The 18,243-nt window shown below is 47.5% G+C and overlaps 2 protein-coding genes across 3 annotated transcripts in view; one reads left to right on the top strand and one right to left on the bottom strand.

Annotated features, from left to right (window-relative positions):
- The window catches only part of LOC142578827 (GSK3-beta interaction protein), a 613,414-nt gene that overhangs the window by 138,810 nt on the left and 456,361 nt on the right, over window positions 1–18,243 (bottom strand). The window lies entirely within an intron of this gene.
- LOC142578820 (alpha-1,3-mannosyl-glycoprotein 4-beta-N-acetylglucosaminyltransferase B-like) overlaps window positions 1–18,243 on the top strand; it is a 166,064-nt gene that overhangs the window by 84,246 nt on the left and 63,575 nt on the right. The gene's annotated exons all lie outside the window — the stretch shown is intronic.

Genomic DNA, 18,243 nt, shown 5'->3' with positions numbered 1-18,243 from the left:
AATAACTTGTTTTGTTTTCCTAACTGTAAAGCAGAATACTCAAATCGTCCGTACAGTGGTCGTGGCGGTGCCGCAATCTATATTTTAAGTACTGTTGCGTACAAAAGAAGGCACGACCTTCTTCTCAACTTACGTGACTGTGAATCAGTGTGGGTCGAACTTAAAAATGACTTTATTAATCTGGACAACAAGAATCTAATAATAGGTTGTGTATATCGCTCGCCTTCATCGTCTATGAATGATTTCTGCGCCGCGCTTCATGACGTGCTGAATATCCTTGCAGACGAGAATAAAAACGTTATAATCATAGGCGATATTAACATTAACCTCGCAGACAGCTCGTCTGCCTACTCCTTACAATATTCAAATTCTTTCAATAGCTTCGGTTACGAATGCTTAATAAAAGTGCCTACGTGGTGCACTGACTATGCAGATGGTACAATAATCGATCATGCGCTTTCAAATTGGCTGTCTCCACCAGACGCAGGCGTCCTGTTACAAAATCTGACTGATCACTACTCGAAATTTAAAATTTTTACGCTTTCAGAATAATGTGGACTCTGTCAAAGCCACTTACACAAAGCTGACACTTGACAAAGAAGCTTTCATTTATTCACTGAGCCAAGCTGATTCGTCTTCTATTGCAGATATGAAAGATCCGCAAATGGCCTTCTCGTTGTTTATATCGGTACTAAAATCGTATTTTGACTGCCACACCCGCAAAGTCAAATGCAAAAAGAAGTTTACGTCCCCCCAGAATCCTTGGCTGTCAGATAAGCTTCTAGCCTTCATGCGGAAAAAAGACAATCTGTGCAAGAAAACGGAACTACGGCCATTTAAAGGCAATTTGACTAGGATTTACAAAAATTTTTCGAACTTTCTTGCTATCGAACTAAAGAAAGCTAAAAAGCTTTATTACAAGCAAAAATTATTAGAATGCGCAAAAGACAGTAGTAAGAAATGGAAGATAGTAAAGGATTTTTTAAATAGGCGAAACAATCTCGTTATTTTAAAGCAAATTATTCATAACGACAGAGCATAGCCTCTTCACGAGACGTTGCTGATGCTTTTGCAAGATTTTTCTTTAGCAGCGATTCGCATATACCAACGCAATATAATTATATATATATTGCGACGCCTACCTCACTCATTCTTTCTTTTTCCAACCGCACCACAGGAAATAGAAAACATTAAAAAATGTAAAAACAACAAGTGCAGGTCTTGATAATATGCATTCGTATCACGTCAAGATAATTGCGCACCTAATCTCAGATGTTCTCGCAAGTATTATTAACCTAATGTTTAAGACTGGAACCTTCCCACAAGAACTAAAACAAGGTAGAATTACTCCTGTATTTAAAAAGGGTGACCGTGCCTTGATTACTAATTACAGGCCAATATGCATTCTACCCTTATTTAGCAAAGTTATTGAACGGCTGGTAGAAAAGCGCCTAAGTATATATTTAAATTTAGTATTCTTTCACCATTCCAATTCGGCTTCCGCAAGGGCTATTCAACCGAACTTGCTCTTATCGCCCTAACTGAACAATTAAAGATGGCAATTGATAAGGGCATGTATGCTGGATCAGTGTTCGTGGATATAACTAAAGGCTTTGATAAAATTAACCACCGCATTATATCCTTTAAACCTGAGTGTATCGGAATAACAGGTCCTGCTTTAACTTTCATACAAAACTACTTAAGAAAATAGAACACAAAGAGTTAGAATTAATGGTGTTCTTTCTAAATCAATGATAACAAACATTGGTGTACCTCAGGGATCCATACTTGGTCCACTCTTGTTTTTTAATATATGTTAACGACCTGCCTAATTGCCTGCTTCCTTCTAACTGCATTCTTTATGCAGATGACACAACTATCTTTAACTCTGACATTCGTGTAGGGAACCTAGTTTCTAAACTTAATACCGACTTAAACAACGTGTTAAATTGGTGTAATATATTAACCAGCTCAATATAAACTCGTCTAAAACTAAATTTGTTTTATTCACGTCCCACCAACGCTCATCCGCATTCATTCTTTCGCTCTACCTTGGTAATAATCTTATCGCGCGTAGTACTTCCTGTAACTACTTGGGTGTAGAACTTGATTCTAACCTTAAATTTCATCAACACACAGCCAACGTTAGGCAGAGGGCAACATATGGAATAAGGACACTTTTAAAAGCTCGGTATGTATTTAACCAGGAAACACTACTCTCCTTATACTACTCATTTATCTATTCACATATAAACTATTGCATTGCATGCTGGGGCAATACGTATCGTACCCACTTACAAACATCACAAGTATTACGAAACCAGGCTCTTGGAATAACTACATTTAGTCCTAACCATTTCAATTCCAAACAGTTCTTACATAACTATAATATTCTTACTGTGGACGAACTTATTAACTTTAGTCTTGGTGCGTTTTTATACCAACAACTAGATAACGTTCACCGCAATAGTCTGATACGTGAATTTTGTCTAATGAATACTAATCTTACGCGATTTTCACTAAACAATAACTTTAGTCTTCTCAAGGTACGCACAAATTATGGTAAGCAGAGTATCCACTTTTCGTCCGTTTCCTTCTGGAACACACTACCTCCTACTATTAAGTCATGTAAATAATTTCAATTTAAACGACAACTAAAAGACCACATTTTATTATCTGCAACCACTTAGCCTTTTTTCTTCCTTCTCCCTTCCGAATGTACATATGGTTACGCGACACAAATAAAAGTTCATTTGGTTCTGTCTCATTATCCATTTACTTTCCTAATGGCGTTATAGTTCTGTAACTAGTCCAATGTAATAGTAATTATACTTTTTTTACTGGCATTTCTGCAGCTGATTTGTGTTAGTACTGCTAAACCAATACTAAGTTCGCTATATTTTAAAAATATTTTACGCTATTTGTTGCAACTGTTGTTTATATTTTTCTTACACGCTGTTCAGGAGGTCCCATTACAGTCTTTGACCTGGGGACCTCCTCCTGAATATTAGTCTCTCGTACTGTATCTTGTCTATTAATAATAAAACCTCATTCATTCATGCCTACCGCCACTCTGCAACAGTCTCAACGAGGAGCTCATAACTCGAAGGACCGCTCAGCGGCGCTCAAGTGGACAGTAATTCTTTTTTTATTTTGTACACTCATGACGTGGCGACACGTCCGCCCCGTTAACTGCGTGGTCGCATGCCTAACGACCTACACTCTAGGCCACGCGTTTAGTCGGCCAGGTCGGATCGCTGCGACGGGACGTGTGCGATGGCGCACGCGCTAGGCACACCTTTAGTCAACCACAACCGTGGAGCTGCCGTGGTGTCGGCGAAGCGTAGTCGTCTCGCTCGTCGAAGGCCCCGGATCGATTCCCGCCCGGACCGAAAATCGCCAAATTTTATTTTCAAAGGCATTAAGTTACATTGCTTACAGAAACCTCCGTGAGATTCCAGCATTTTTTCTCGTGTTTTCACTCTTTGTGCCGTCGGACATTTTGGTACCACCATTTGGTCACGTCGCCGACTACAACGGATTTTCGCACAATGGGGCGTACATTGCTCTCTCATCAATAAGCAGCCGCGCAAACAAACGTGCTTACAGTGTCGAAGTCTAAGTACAGGTTCTTCCGCGGCGCGCCTGCTTAGCGCACCGACGCAACAATGAAAGTGGAGCACTCGCTGCTATAAAGGGCACCGCGGCGTACGTGCGCGCAGACGCAAGCCGCGGCTTGCGGCCGTGTGCGCTGCGGGAGCGGCGGCGAAAGCGAGAGCGGGCGATCCGCCGGCAGGGCCTGTAGTCTGCGCACCCGTTGCCGTGTGGAGAGATCAGGGTCGTCACGGCAGAGCGGTCCCGCGCGATCGAATCCGTTGATAGAGCGGTCCCCGGCGGACGAGGACAAAGCGGAGCACATTCCTGCGCCGGTGCGAGGCTCGAGGGGTAGCGGTGTGATACGCGACAGGCCGAACAAGCGGCAAGCTCGGCGGGCAGGGTCCTCGCGAAGCTGTATGTGAGGACGTCCGACCGGAGCCTCGGATCAACTATATATGCAGTCTTCAACTGCGTATGGCGGGGGCCGTGCGTGGCCGCCCGGGCCCCATCTTGAAAGCGATCTGCGATTAGCACACTCTTACATGTACACTCTTTGGGGTGTATATTTGTCCCACAACAATAATCGCCATCTGTCTTGCTTGCGTTTCCTTTCTCGAAAACGCTGCGCTCGCTATACTTTCTCTGTCGAGAATGCTGTGCCACACTGATAACGCACAAGCCGTTCGTGACTGGGAAGTACCGAGCTCGCGGCGTTAAAGAAAGGAAACGTGGGCAAGACAGATGCTTAACGTTATGCTAGGCATAACATTAAGAGACAGAGAGCGGTTTGTATAAGAGAGCAAACGGGTACAGCCGATATTATAATCGACATTAAGAGAAAAAAAAGTGGAGCTATTGGCAGGTCGTATAATGCGCAGGTTGGATAACCGTTGGACCATTAGGGTTACAGAATGGGTACCAAGCGAAGGGAAGCGCAGTCGAGGACGGCAGAATACTAGGTGGGGGGATGGATGGATGAAATGAGGAAATTCGCGGGCGCTAGTTGGAATCAGTTGGCGCCGGACAAGGGTAAATGAAGATCGCAGGGAGAGGCAGTCCTGCAGTGGACGTAAAATAGGCTAATGATGAGGGTAATGATGGTGCATGGCTTTGGGTTTGTCCGTATATAGTAATGAGACTGCCTGCCGCGCGGCGCTGCAGTCGCCAGTAGCGTGCTTCGCAGAGGCGGTATTTGTGGTGGGGGTTCTAAGCTAAGTAAGTCGCCGGGCGGCTCTCGCGTCCGAGCTCTGACGCACTGAGGATCTGAAGTGGCGCAAAATCTGTTTTAGAGTTTTTTGTCACGGCAGAAACGTTCGCTGAAGCAGCGGTGCCCGATTAAATTTTGCTTTCACCTGGGCAACATCGCTTCTGAGACGCGTGCCTTGATTAAGGAGGCTTACAAAGATGACGCCCTGTCAAGGACCCAGGTCTTCAGTTGGTTTAGTGGGTTCAGGAACGGACGGGAGACCGTTGAAGAGATGGAGCGATCTGGACGCCCTTCAGCGAGTGGTTTGGACGAAAATGGGACCAAAGTAAGAAATCTCCTGCACTCCGACCGTCGTTCAAATATAAAATAAATCGCCGAAGACCTCAACATCTGTAGAACAATGGTTCACAAAATAATTTCTGAAAATTTGAACATGCGGAACGTTTGTTCGAAATCGTTGCCAAAAGTGTCGAGCGATGAACGAAAACAACGATCAGTTAACGTTTCCCGCTAGATATTGGTGCAGTTAGAAAGTAAACGGGACTCTTTAGACTGCGCAGTAACAGGTGACGAATCATGGGTGTTCCAGTACGACCCCGAAACCAAGCGCCAAAGTTCGGAGTGGCACACCGCGAAATCCCCGCGCCCCAGGAAAGCGAGAATGTCGAAGTCCAAGATAAAGACAATGTTTATTGTCTTTTTTGACAAGCGTGGGGTGGCCCACAAAGAACTTGTACCTTCGGGACAAACCGTCAACGCCGTGTTCTACAAAGAAGCCCTTGAGCTCCTTCACAGAGCCGTCAAACGGAAACGACCGGACGGATTGCCTGTCGCTGGAAGCTCCACCACGACAACGCTCCAGCCCACACTGCCTCCGTTGTGACCGCCTACCTGGTCCGTATAGGGGTTGCAATCTTGCTACAGTCACCGTACAGCCCCGATGTGAACCCGGTAGACTTCTTCCTGTTCCCAAAGCTCAAGAGAAGCCTGAAAGCTCACCGTTTCGGCAATGTTCCCGCCATCCAACGGGCTGTCACAGAGTCTCTGAAAGAGTTACGGTGGCTGACTTCCAAGGAGCCTTTACAGCGTGCGAATCGTGGTGGCAGCAGTGCATCAACGCCCAAGGAGACTATTTTACAGAATTTTATTAATATGTATCAATCGAATCAATAAATTCTTTTTACCAGACCCAGTTCCATTACTTTACGGACCCCGTATGCGACAAACCGTGCATTCCTAACATTTTCTAGCGGTATGAAATTTTGCTGGTACGGTTCCTTGTTTTCTTCCATAAAACAGTTTTCTCATTGTATAGCAGAAAGACGACTACGGGGGTTTTCAGCGAACAATTTTTCTTGTATTCATGGTTACGAAAAATTTTTGTGCTCATTTAATCTTTTATTACGCAGCGTTTCACTTGAGCAGCGCAATGCCTTACAAACATTTACGCGTTTGGGCTGCTTGGTTCGTGACTTCAGCGGAGACAGTGCAATATAACAGGATGTGAGAAAACCTGTTAAACGATTTCCGTCCAAAGATTTCCGTCCCACGATTTTAAACTTTTTTATGATAAGTTTGAGTTTTCTACATAACTCAACTTCTCCATGTGCTGATACCATCACATCCCGCATAAGAAGCAAAAAAAAAAACAATGTAAAAATCAAACATAAAATATGCGGATCCCACCTACTGCGGAAATCGTTGTAAGCGAAGCTTTCTGTGCTCTTTTCTAGTACAATACAAGTTCATTCCTCTTTGTGGTACAGCTTGAGCATGACAAAGAGCGGACGTCGAGCGAAAAAGCTGCTTTCTGCAGCTTAATAAACTCCCTGCGCCCGTAGGTCAAACGTCATTCAGATAGATACATTGTGCACACAAGAATGGAGAACAGCAACTGCAGCGAATGTTTTAGAAAACGATTTAGCATTCACAGAAACAGACTTGCTTTCATCGAAAGCAAAGCAAATACGATGTAAAGCATTTATGCCACATAGACATTAATACAAGCCTTTGTATAGAAAAATAAGGAGGTGACATTTGCAACACTGATTAGCTAGAAACAGGTCGGAGAAATAATTACTAAACATTCAAACATGTATAGGGTGGTTAATCAGCTTGCCCTTTGGGATTTGTTCAACAGACATGTTATTTGCGTTAAGAATCTTAAGGTAATACCTAGGTAAAATATAGGATGGAGACTGTTCGCGATATGTAGTGCGACAGAAAGGTTGGCACCGTTGCACAGAATGTCGGGTTTCGTAAGCTGGTAAGGATCAGTTTGGACAAGGACAATCCGTCATTATTTACCAGAACTGCGGTTTTGTACATGCACAACAACTTGTAGGGATACGGCTCGATGACATTGCATTTAGTGACGATAATTAGCAGTGATGTTGACAGCGAGAGCTCGCGCGGCCAAGGAACGCACGAAAAAAAAAACACCAAAGGGGCTTATACGTTCACATCCCCACACGTAAGCCGTCTTAACTGTCGCTGCTGAATGTTTTATAGCGAAGCTGTATATGGCTGGCCGATTCGTCCGTCCGTCTGCCATCTCTACTCCGAAAACTCCAGCGCAACTCTATGCGCATGCGCGAGAAACATAATGTGAGAGAAAGGGGCGCGCGATTGGCTGCGCCAGTAGTGACGTCGTTGCTCACCGTCGCAGCCGAGCGCGCGCGCAGCAGTTTCTCTCTGCTTCCTAAATGGGTAGGCCACGCGTCATACGTACTCCTGAGGAGCAGGCAGCTTTCAATCAGCAACGCTGCGAGCAGAGCCGGGAGCGAACTCGTCTACGCAGAATACCGGACAGTGGCACAGCCAGAAATATTTTTCCGGGGGTTGGGGTGGCAGGGGAGCAGGCCGTATGCTAGCGCAGGAATTTCGTAGGGGGGGGGGGCAGGGTACGTGCTCGGCGTGCAACCCCCTGGCTACGCCACTGATACGGGGCACACCAAAACTCTTATCGGTCCGTCTTAGCGATACCAACTGTCATGACAGCGCATGCACGGTGTTTACTGGGTTCCGGTAAGCTTATCGGGCGCCTCTCGTTGGTTGCCGTGTCTGCGCAACATGTCAGTGCCCAGACTGCCCCTTTCGATATTAATTCGCCCGTGTTGTATTCCGTCACGACAGCAAGAAACAAATGATAAAACCAGTCATCGCTTAATGTCATCTCGCGCTCAGGACAAAATATAAGCGCTATTTTATCCTTATTATTCAAATGGGTTGTTTGTTTTGACGCCGCTAGGCCTAGAGCGACGGCATCGAGACGGTAAAGTGTGCCAATTTCCACCCAACATATGGCGCCACATGACTGTACAAAATGCTGCGGGTGACATTTAAGACGTTCTTTCTTACTTTTTCTTTCGATACCGCTTTACTATGCATCTGGGATCTACGTTAAAGAAAGGCAATTCTTAATTTACTTAGACCTTTTTTAGGCCTCGGATATGTTTATAGCGTTTACGGCTTGTGTATACCGTAATAATTCGATGAAGGCGTGATTTAAGAAGCAACACATATCACTTATTTTTTGTGAAAGCTTTATTAGCAGCATTTAGGCGGATTTCGCGTATGTTTAATATTCTTAGCGGAATCTCAGCGCTGCGGTAGGCCTTTGTGCATTCGCTATATCTGCGACGAACTCTGTGTTACCGCACCTCCGAGTCTGCGGGAGCAGGCGTATTTCACTTTTCCGTCCGCGAGCACAGCGCTCCTGTCGTTGTATTGTAAACATGGCTTCTTCAGCGGCGTGTTCCGCGTGCGTGAACAGTTTTATTGCGCGTTTTGAGGCGCCCGCAAGGACATCTCCGTGTCGCGACGCATGCAGTGGTTGTTCAGCTTCTCAGAGCTGCCGGGCTCTCGGTTTGAAGACCTGACGAATCTAAAAAAAAAGTTGTACGACGCTTAAGCTTCGCCTTTAAAAGTGGAACGCGATAGCATTCAAACATCCCTGACTGCTTCTCACGCTTCCCGGCAACTGCAGCTTATGTAACCGTAACGTTTACGGGGAAACGCTGGCGGCGAACGCTATGCACGAAGGCGAGCTTTCTGGTAGAAACGCCGCCTTTGCGTGAAAACGCTATGTGGGAGCGCCATCTGGAGGTGTTGCAAGGAACCGCGCACGCCGCTCCGTGACCTCCGAGATTTGCGCCCGCAGGCGCGCGCAAATCTAGGACAGCGGGCCCGGTCTATGCATGGTAGAAATATTAGGAAAGGGGTTTGAGTTTCCGCATAACAGAATTGTATATTCTTGTATGTTCAGATTACCATACGACGCTGTCATGTTTGTATGTAAGTCGCACTTTACGGTTTTTGTGACGTATTTTACTTTGAGAAATTCAATTAGTTCAAAAACTTCTTTGCGCTACTCGGAAAGCCTGCGTGGTTGGATATGCGTCGTTTGGGATGATTTTTGCCGAAACGATGGTCGACGCTGGACGCAGGTTGCCGACGCCGGATTTCATGCGACCCGGGGCCCTTAACGAAACAGTCTTTGTGTTCACTTATTACGGGAAGAAGCGCATTCTGTTAGCTGTAAATCACTCGGGGCTCGCATGTCGTCCTGCTCACAAGCAAGTGTACAGGACGACACTTGCCTTTTTCAGCTGTGCTGCGAGCTCGTGCATTGCAGCCTCAATAAAATTTTGCTCACATCCGGCTTCTGTATTACGCTGGCAGCGGACTCACATGAGCGAATTTAGAGTTCCGTATTCCGTAACTGTTCTATAACAGCTAGTGTCGCAACCAGTGTTCAAGGTTCCTGTGACAGGTGACTTTACTGAGAATTGGCATGCTATTGATTTAAAAACAAGTTCCAAGACGCATTAATTTTCATTTTCGCATGCGGCTGACCGATGGCGATCTGCACGGACATTGCACCAGCTTCGTTATAGTGTGCTAGCTTGGCTCAGTAGCCCTGACTTTCTGCTGCTGAACTGGAGATGGCGGAAATGATTTCCTGTGTGTGTGTGTGTGTGTGTGTGTGTGTGTGTGTGTGTGTGTGTGTGTGTGTGTGTGTGTGTGTGTGTGTGTGTGTGTGTGTGTGTGTGTGTGTGTGTGTGTGTGTGTGTCTGTGTGTGTGTGTGTGTGTGTGTGCGTGCGTGCGTGCGTGCGTGCGTGCGTGCCCATTGTAGATGCCCAAATGGTCCATCTTATAATCCCCGCATCCCCCTTTACGGCGTCAGTCATAGCCGTTGTGTTGATTTGGTGCGCGAAACCCCGTCGGTCAATAACATTTTCAATCGTATTCCTTTGTTTGCAGCACCGGCTTCCTTTGTACCATACGCAGGCTATGTTTATATAACTCCCACGTGGTAGTAACGACTTCAGTGTAAGCCGTTATATATATACTACTGTATCAGGCGTTTGTTGCCGTGCTCATTTAGCCGACCTTGAAAGAGCACTACTGTATAGACCACGCAGTAGTATGCAGACTGTTTTCTCGAACGATTGCTTTCAAGTGCGCGGCGACTAGCGCCACAGCTGCGGAAACGGACGTAATGAATCTAATTGCCCAGCGGGACTACCGCCTGCGTTGCTTGCGCGTCGTGTGGCTGTCGGAGGCATTCCAGGGGACCGAGCGGCAACAGAAGCATCCGGACGTCGAACGAATACCCGCCACCACAATGACGCATCGCGATGGTCACGTGAAAGCGAAGGTATTGTCAGAAAATGACGAGATCGATCAGGTAGTACACTAGACCGGCGCGTTCGTCCCACCGTTCTCCGGAGCACCTCCAAGCGACACCGACGCGCGTCGCGGGATAACCATAATGGGATAAGTCTGAATGACTGGCGATCCACCATAGAGTAGATCCTCTCCCGTGAAACGAGGCTCCGGCAACTGACAGACCTGCACTGCGCATGCTCTCGCTGATTACGCGTGCTGCAGCCAAGACGAATGGCTAGCAGGACAAGCGTGATAACCACGCATTGGCGCGGCCCCACGCTACTGCTGTCGCCTGGCCGTGCCGAAGCCGCGACGTGTGCTGTCTTCGACGCTGCATGTAAGCGCGTCGCGGATCACGTATACACACTCCCCGAGGGCGTCATCGACAGACGTCCGAGACGCAATTTCCGAGATAGAGAAACGGGCCACTGGAGACGATCGCGACGGCGGCCAGCCTGACGTCTGGCGGTTCGTGCAGGTCTCCCGCCGCGCGGCTGCAGCGCGAAGGAAAAGGAAGCATAAAGATGGAGCGTTCTTGCAAAAGAGAGTAAATCGGCGGAGGCTGGAGAGGGGAGCGATGGTCTCGGGAGCGCCGCGAAGAAATCTTATATATAGCAGCCTCGCGCCTGCTTTTAATTTCAATTTTTTTTTTTGGTTATTGATTCAGAGGAAGCCGTGGAGGGAAGGAAGTTCGAGAAAGGAAACTAATATTTACCCACCAACTGGCGTGCGGCGCAAGCAAAAAACGAAAAAAATCAACGGTGACGCGGCTCGCGTTCGCGCCTTCCGAGCGCATGCATGCTTTTAATGCTGCCGTTCGCGGTGCTTACCGCTGAAGGTTGCGATCTCGAAAGCCTGGCGTCCGCAGTATTTGTTTCTCTTTTGGGCGTCACGGTGCAGCGGGCGTGCGTGGTCTCGGCTTGGTTGCGTTTGGACAGACATGCACGAAGTTGTCATCTGGGGAAGGGGCGGCATTCGTGCTATCGCTTGCGTGTGCGCTATAGAAGGTTGCGTATACGGTGCACTTTCTCTGGAGACCGTCGAGAGTCAGTTTGCGCTGTTACACAGGCTTGTTGGGAAACTCGAGCAGAACTACAATGCAGGAGAGGTGCTTACTCGTAGCGCGTTTACCCGACAGATGCGGTCTTTTAACGGTGGATAATTATTACACTGAACACTAACGTCTTCGGCTTTTCCATCGAAAATGGCACTACAAAAGTGCTTCGTTTTATCAATTATTTAAAAAAGAAATTTTTGCAGCGAAGCTGTTGAAGGCTAGTTTCCCCAGGATCGTGTCCCTGTGTAAACTCAAAACTATCATCATCAGGATTGGCTCCAGCGTCGTCGTCTTCCACAGCTGTCTCGTTGGCGCCCCTCGGCGCTACCGCGCCGACGCGCTCGTGCCACTGCTGCCGCGCTCGTCGTTGTCATTAACTAATTTATTAAGAAACATGAAGACGTAACCAATTTTGCAGCGAATTACAGCGAAGCTGTTAAGGGTTAGTTCCCCCAGGATCGTGTCCGTGTGTAGACACAAAACTCCTCATAGGTGGGCCGATCCCGAAGATAGTACAATACCGAGCCGACCTGCTGCAGAGATGAAGCAGGCGTGAAGGACTCCCCATACGTGGGCCGATCCCGACGATAATACAATGCCGGGCCAACCCGTGGCGGAGGTGTAGTTCGCCATTAAGGGACCCACATACACAGCTTCGCTGGTCATCCTTCTTCACAGATTGGAAGGGCACTTTTTTCATCCGGGGTTTGTAACTAATGTTCGGTTGCAAGCAGGTTGTTTTAGCGGCTGCGCCACGAGAGACTTATTTTATTTCATTGCCTACACGCAACGGTAGACTCGATGAAGTGGCGGAATTTACTCGCGAAAATCTTTCCGGTGCAAGAAAGGAAATGGCAACAGGGGCGGATCTTCGGCACATGTTTTGCTGCGTCAAATGGGTCGGCAGAGTTTCACACCGCTTTCTCAGATGCACTGATTCAGCCTAGCTTGTTATTTGCAATGTTATTGCATTTGGCAAAACGAACAAGAGCAAAGCTAAAATTTAGGTTTAACCCCTAGATGGTGCATTTTGTGTCTCCTTATTTGACACTATATTTCACAAGTATTTGACAAGTTAACTGTACTAAACACGATGTTCTTTTTTTTCCGCGTATTCGCGAATCAGACCTTGGAACTCATTTATAGAGCGCAGCTCTTAGTCGCCCGTACCTGCGGCGAACGTCGGCGTCGTCCCTCGGCGTCCTTGTAACCGAGCGAACGAGCACAGCGAAGGATGAAACAAGGAACGCGGATCGCTGAGGGAGGCGGGGATCTGCGAATGGAGCGCGAGGAGGAAAGCGGAGGAGGAGGGTGTGGCAAAAGACGAGAAAAGCATAGTGCCGCGCAAGGCGGGCTTTGCGGAGACGATGGCTACGATATGGCGCCGGAGTAGCGCGCGTCGTCTGTTAACCGATGACGCCACCGATACCATGTATGGAAACAAGGCGCTTTATCAGCGTATGTCTGTCTGAGGCGGCTGCTCTGAATCGCGCCCACGCGTCACCCACGCGCTGCCTCTCGCGATCTCCCGATTAGCGAGGCAGTCGTGCCACGCTTCGCTCTGTTTGTAACGTGCCGCACGAGACAGATTGTCCGCGCCAGCCAATATATCGCGAAATGAAAACACGTGTAGAGCTGCGCTCGAATTTCGCATTAGGAAGTGTCGTAATCGCTGGGTGAATTTTCTTTTGATGTCTTTTATTCAACCGACTTCACGCACATATATTTCACTTTGTTTAGGAACAGAGTAATACTCGATGTTCGATTCGGTATTCTCATGTGGCTTTTCTCGAATAGCCGTATTCGATTCGATTCGTAAATTTCGGCAATCGAACACCCTTATTCCCGTATTACCTGTGTGTTTATTTAACCTGACGTGCACGCATTGCCGCTGCCGGACACGTAGAGGGAAGGAGGAGCGCTGGTGGCGACATCTTGCGATCCTGCATTCAATCGAAATTCGCATAACTCAGTGTTTCGATAAGCAGTTTTGCTCTCATATTCTTTATGAACCGACGTCATTACCCACAGCGCCACGACTCACGAGGTGTCGCTATTAGCGCTGCTAGCTCAGCGAAAACACAACCGTTAGCGGATGTCCGGAGACGCGACTGCACATGCGCATGCAAGCTATCCGGGTACCGTATTCGTTGCGCAGTCACTTATTCAGGGCGTTTACAAAAAAAAGCGTGTTGAGTCGGCTTGTCGGGTTGAGATTTGTCTGTCATGCTCAGGTGAACGTTAGCCGGTCGGGGCTGCGCAGTTATCCAGTCGTGGCGAGCCGGCCCGACCCAGCGCGGGCGGGTCACGTCGACGGTTCATAGCCTGCAGCGATCAACCGGATGCGCTGCGTCATCTCTCGCCTTGAGGCGAACGACCGCTTCGACCTCGACCCGCCAGGTGCCAGTTCATGTAAACGCTGTCGGGTTGACCTATGTGAAGCCGACTTCTCACTCGACCCAATCTTTTCGGGTGCATATAAACGTAGCTATGCGTATACTAGTTTCATCGAACTGCCTCCTTGTACCGTGACAAGAGTGTTTATGGCTATATAAATGGACTCCGTAGTAACGAACGCTACCAGACTCGATATTCTTACATCTCCGCTGCTTGTTTTCTATATATAAACTTTTTTTTGTACTACGCTAATGTAATCAGAACTTGCAGTGCTCTCTTAAGTGTTTCTTCCCTGCGCTTGCGCCACCAGTCCAAGAGCCAGATCGTCCTATATATGTGTACAGCATATCCGTTCTTGCCCTCTACTATCTGTTCAATACTGCCACATTGGAATAAAACAATTCATTGGTCGTGCCATTTCCACGCGCTGCGCACTGATTGTCTTCGGCAAGATTTTGCTGCTTTGCCCGCCGCGTGCACCATATAACGAATCGTCTTTTTCACTAATCTCCTCCTAACTTTAGTCTATATAGTTTTGACATGTTTCAGTTTGAGAAATGGAGGTGTCTAAATGCATTATCTGCTCTTACATAAATGGTTAGTCATGAAATGAACTTGTTCGCGGTGCTTCCCTCAAAAAACGAGCTCGCCATCGTTGTTTTTGTGATCGCCTATGATGACTGGAAATTGTTTCCTTTCCTACGCACTTGTATTAAACAGGTAAATGCTAGAATGTTTATCATTTAGTTTCGTTGACCTATCAGCTTACACAACGCAAGTCCAACGGCATTAGGAATGTCGCGTCGTAGTGAACCTTCAGCAGACAATGCACTATACGTAAGCTAAGCGGCGAAGGCATGCCGCCGTTCTGCTTCGTCAGCATCAACTTGTTTACTTCGCGTTACGCGGCTGTGAGCTCGTGTTACGGGACCGCAATCTCATGTTGCAAGAACCGGGAAAAGTTCCTGCGACGCCGTAGCCCCTCTCAGGGCATTTGTGGGTGAACAGCTTTCGGCCCACGGTCGCTGACCTCGCGAGAACGCTGGGTCTGTTTTTACTTGCGTACGCAGCCAGCGCGAACGGCCGGCGCTAGGTTAATCGTGGCCGTGCGCGAAAGGAATGTCTATACGCCTCATTTAATGGGACACTAAAGGAAACTATTAAGCAGAGTTAGATCAATAGATTATTCGTCTAGAAGTCTATCGTCGTTTTCTTTCTGGTGATATACGACTTTGTTGCGTGGAAAATGCCACCGAAGCTCCCGCTGCTGCTCCGCAATTTGAATCGCCCGCGTCAAAACAGGCTAATTAACGTAATTCTCACGTGACTTCCCTTTCTATCGCGCTTTGTGAAACAGCCAGTGCCACGGAGAAAGAAGTATGATTCTTGCTCCGTGGCCAGTGCATGCTGACTTCACATGAGGTACTATATAGTACAAAATATAGGTGGCGCAACTCCGGTCTTCTACAAAAGCCCCTCGCTACGAATGACGAGTTCGTTATTACAGAAGCCTAATCTTTCAATCTAGCTAGAATTAATATTTTCCTTCAGTGTTCATTGAAGTGCAGCAGTGTCTCGCAGTCCCTTGAAACTCGGGTATGGCGTCCGTCTTTTCCAGAGCAACCCGCGGACCGATCCCGGATACAGTGTAATCAAAGTTGGGGACTCGGTGGGTCGATCATGACACAAGTCAGCGTCGGATATGATAGGCTATGGACCTCCTGAAGGTTAATGTGGTTTGTAACGCGGCTCGATCCTTGAGGCAGTGTAATCGAAGGCGTGGGTGGGCCGATCCTGATAATGCCATCGCACTGCGATCGCTCAGCTAGATGCGGTATTTTAACCTAGCTTCTTCTGCCTCTTCCTCCGAGTTTGGCGTCTGTTGCTTGACAAGTAGTCGTGGTGGTTGGGTCGCTGAGAGGTGTAGCGCGTACCGCTGTGACGTTAGCGGAGGGAGTTGGGAGAGGAAGCACCCGCGTACCGGCACCAATTTATACTTCACAAATGGCGTTAGTATGGTTCAGTGCGACACTAAAGGACATTTACCAAAGGTCTCGTATGGCAGGTACAGTTGATCCTCTCTTGGCAAAGGGTTTTAAAGCGTCAACGTAGCATCTACATAATGTAGTAATCTGTCGATGGACCTCTCAAAGGAACGCAAGCAATGCACGAACTGTTTAAGCCCTGTGTCCACGCCACCATCTTCACAACCCTCTTCTTCCCCCCTTTCCTTTTATCTCGGCGCTGAGCAGTAGGCTTATGGAGAGTCGTCAGGCCGATCGCTCTGCAATTTTTTCGTATAATCTATAGTTTTCCTCTCGCTACGTAGAGTAAGCTTAATGTCTTCATAACGTAACACATTAGTTTCATTAATTTAGCGTTACATAACGTCAACATAGCATTAACACTAGCATCTAAATATGAGAGAGAGAGAGAGAGAGAGAGAGAGAGAGAGAGAGAGAGAGAGAGAGAGAGAGAGAGAGAGAGAGAGAGAGAGAGAGAGAGAGAGAGAGAGATTTTCTTACGAGGTGGGGAAACTTCCTCGTAGGGTGGAGCCCTTCGTTCAGGGCCCCATTGGCTCGCGCCACTCTGCGTGCCCGCCGGATCAGCCGTCGCTGTTCTTGCTGGTCAAAAGTGGTCAGCGCAGTTTCCCAGGAAGAAGGCGAAGGTGAAGGAATATGGGAGTAACCCGGAGGGTGTGGGCACTCCCAGGTGAAATGATATACTGTGGGCTTTGCTCCACAGTAGGGACAGTATGAGGAATATTGTGTGGGGTCCACCAATTTGTGTCAACCGATTGAGAGTTGGCCTAATCCTTTCTTTTTATCAAGAAGTTTAACAGCTGGTACTTAGCGAGGTATGGCGATAATGCATTACTGTGATGAGCATATAGTCGGCGACAGCGGCGATGGTGGCAACACATTTCATCGTTCTGCTTCACCAGAAGTATTTCGACTGTTCCTGGTAAGAAGATAACCTAGGAATATTAACATAAAAAAATTTCCCAGTGCTACAGACACGAAGAAACTGGAATCGACAGTCGCAGCGCTGTGAGTGTCCGGTCTTCTTTGTCAGTGTCTCTTGTATTGCACTTTACTAGTGCAGCTCTAACCCAACCCTCAACTTTGGTCACTATGAAAACTTTGCCGCCAGCGGATAAACAGCGCACAGGAATTATTGATCTCATAGCATCGCCACAAAGGCTTTCTGTTCTTGTTAGGTTCGTGTCCCTAGATGCCTTATTAAATTAACCTCGTTTTTTTTCCCCTGATTCCTATCATCGTCGGCCTTGCCCCTGAGGCAACTGTGCGTGTTGCTTCCCCTCTGTAAAAAGTCAGTGCTAAAAACAATGGACTCGAAGCTGGCAGATGCTATCGGACTTGAACTAAGAAAGGCGCGAGCCGACCTGGAGTTCCGATTAACGTACAAAGGCTGATTTCAACCGTTATTACGCGATCTCTATCTGCTTCAGTATTGGTGTAGCCGTTCGGTGCCATAGGGCTCAAGGCTATGATAATGTACGCTAGATAATCTCTATGATAAACAGTGATGATCCGCTATGATAACAGAAGTGACCGCGATTGGTAGCAGTGTTGCACGGTTTACCGTTTCGTCTGTGTTAAAGTGATAGCCGCTTGCATCGCTGTAGTCAACGCGGACGTCGCTCAAGAAGCACACTCGTAGTATTTGCAATAATTTTACCCCCATTTGGCCTAACTGCATTTTAAGGCTAGCACGCCGCCAGCCGCAGGTATAGTTTTCTGTAGAAAAAGTTCCTGAAGGGAATTTAGGCCTTAGTACGTGCCACGGTGTAGGCATACGTCGTAATATTCGCACACCTTGGTACGTGCATACAGGAGCTACAAGTATGGTGGCTCAGCTAGCATCGAAATAATGGTTACGTACATGAATTTGCCTTAAACGTTGTCTTTCCGGCTTCAAACCGCATCTCTATTTTGCAGATCGATCATTTTCAACAAAATATTGCGTTATGGAACAATTCGCAATGATCAAGCGTGCGCGCAGAGACATATTGCGTCGTACCATGGCTTTGAAGTTTAGAAAGATGAAGCGCAATGAATACGCCATCGAGAACATCCGAAGCCGCAAGCATGAATGCGAGACAAATCCACGTACTACGCATCATTCTCACGGTTGCTGAACGATTTTCAGCGCCACAGTTTCCTGTAGTAAATTTTGTAGGAAACGTCGCCGACGCCGCGGCGCTCGAAATTAATGCGCGACCGCACGGTCAATGCGCCGCGGTTAACGCAGCGCAGACCAGCGGAAAGCATTAAACCAAGAAAAGAA

The sequence above is a fragment of the Dermacentor variabilis genome, chromosome 4, assembly GCF_050947875.1.
Source record: "Dermacentor variabilis isolate Ectoservices chromosome 4, ASM5094787v1, whole genome shotgun sequence".
Lineage (NCBI taxonomy): Eukaryota > Metazoa > Arthropoda > Arachnida > Ixodida > Ixodidae > Dermacentor > Dermacentor variabilis.
This window is presented reverse-complemented; position numbering and strand designations above follow the sequence as displayed.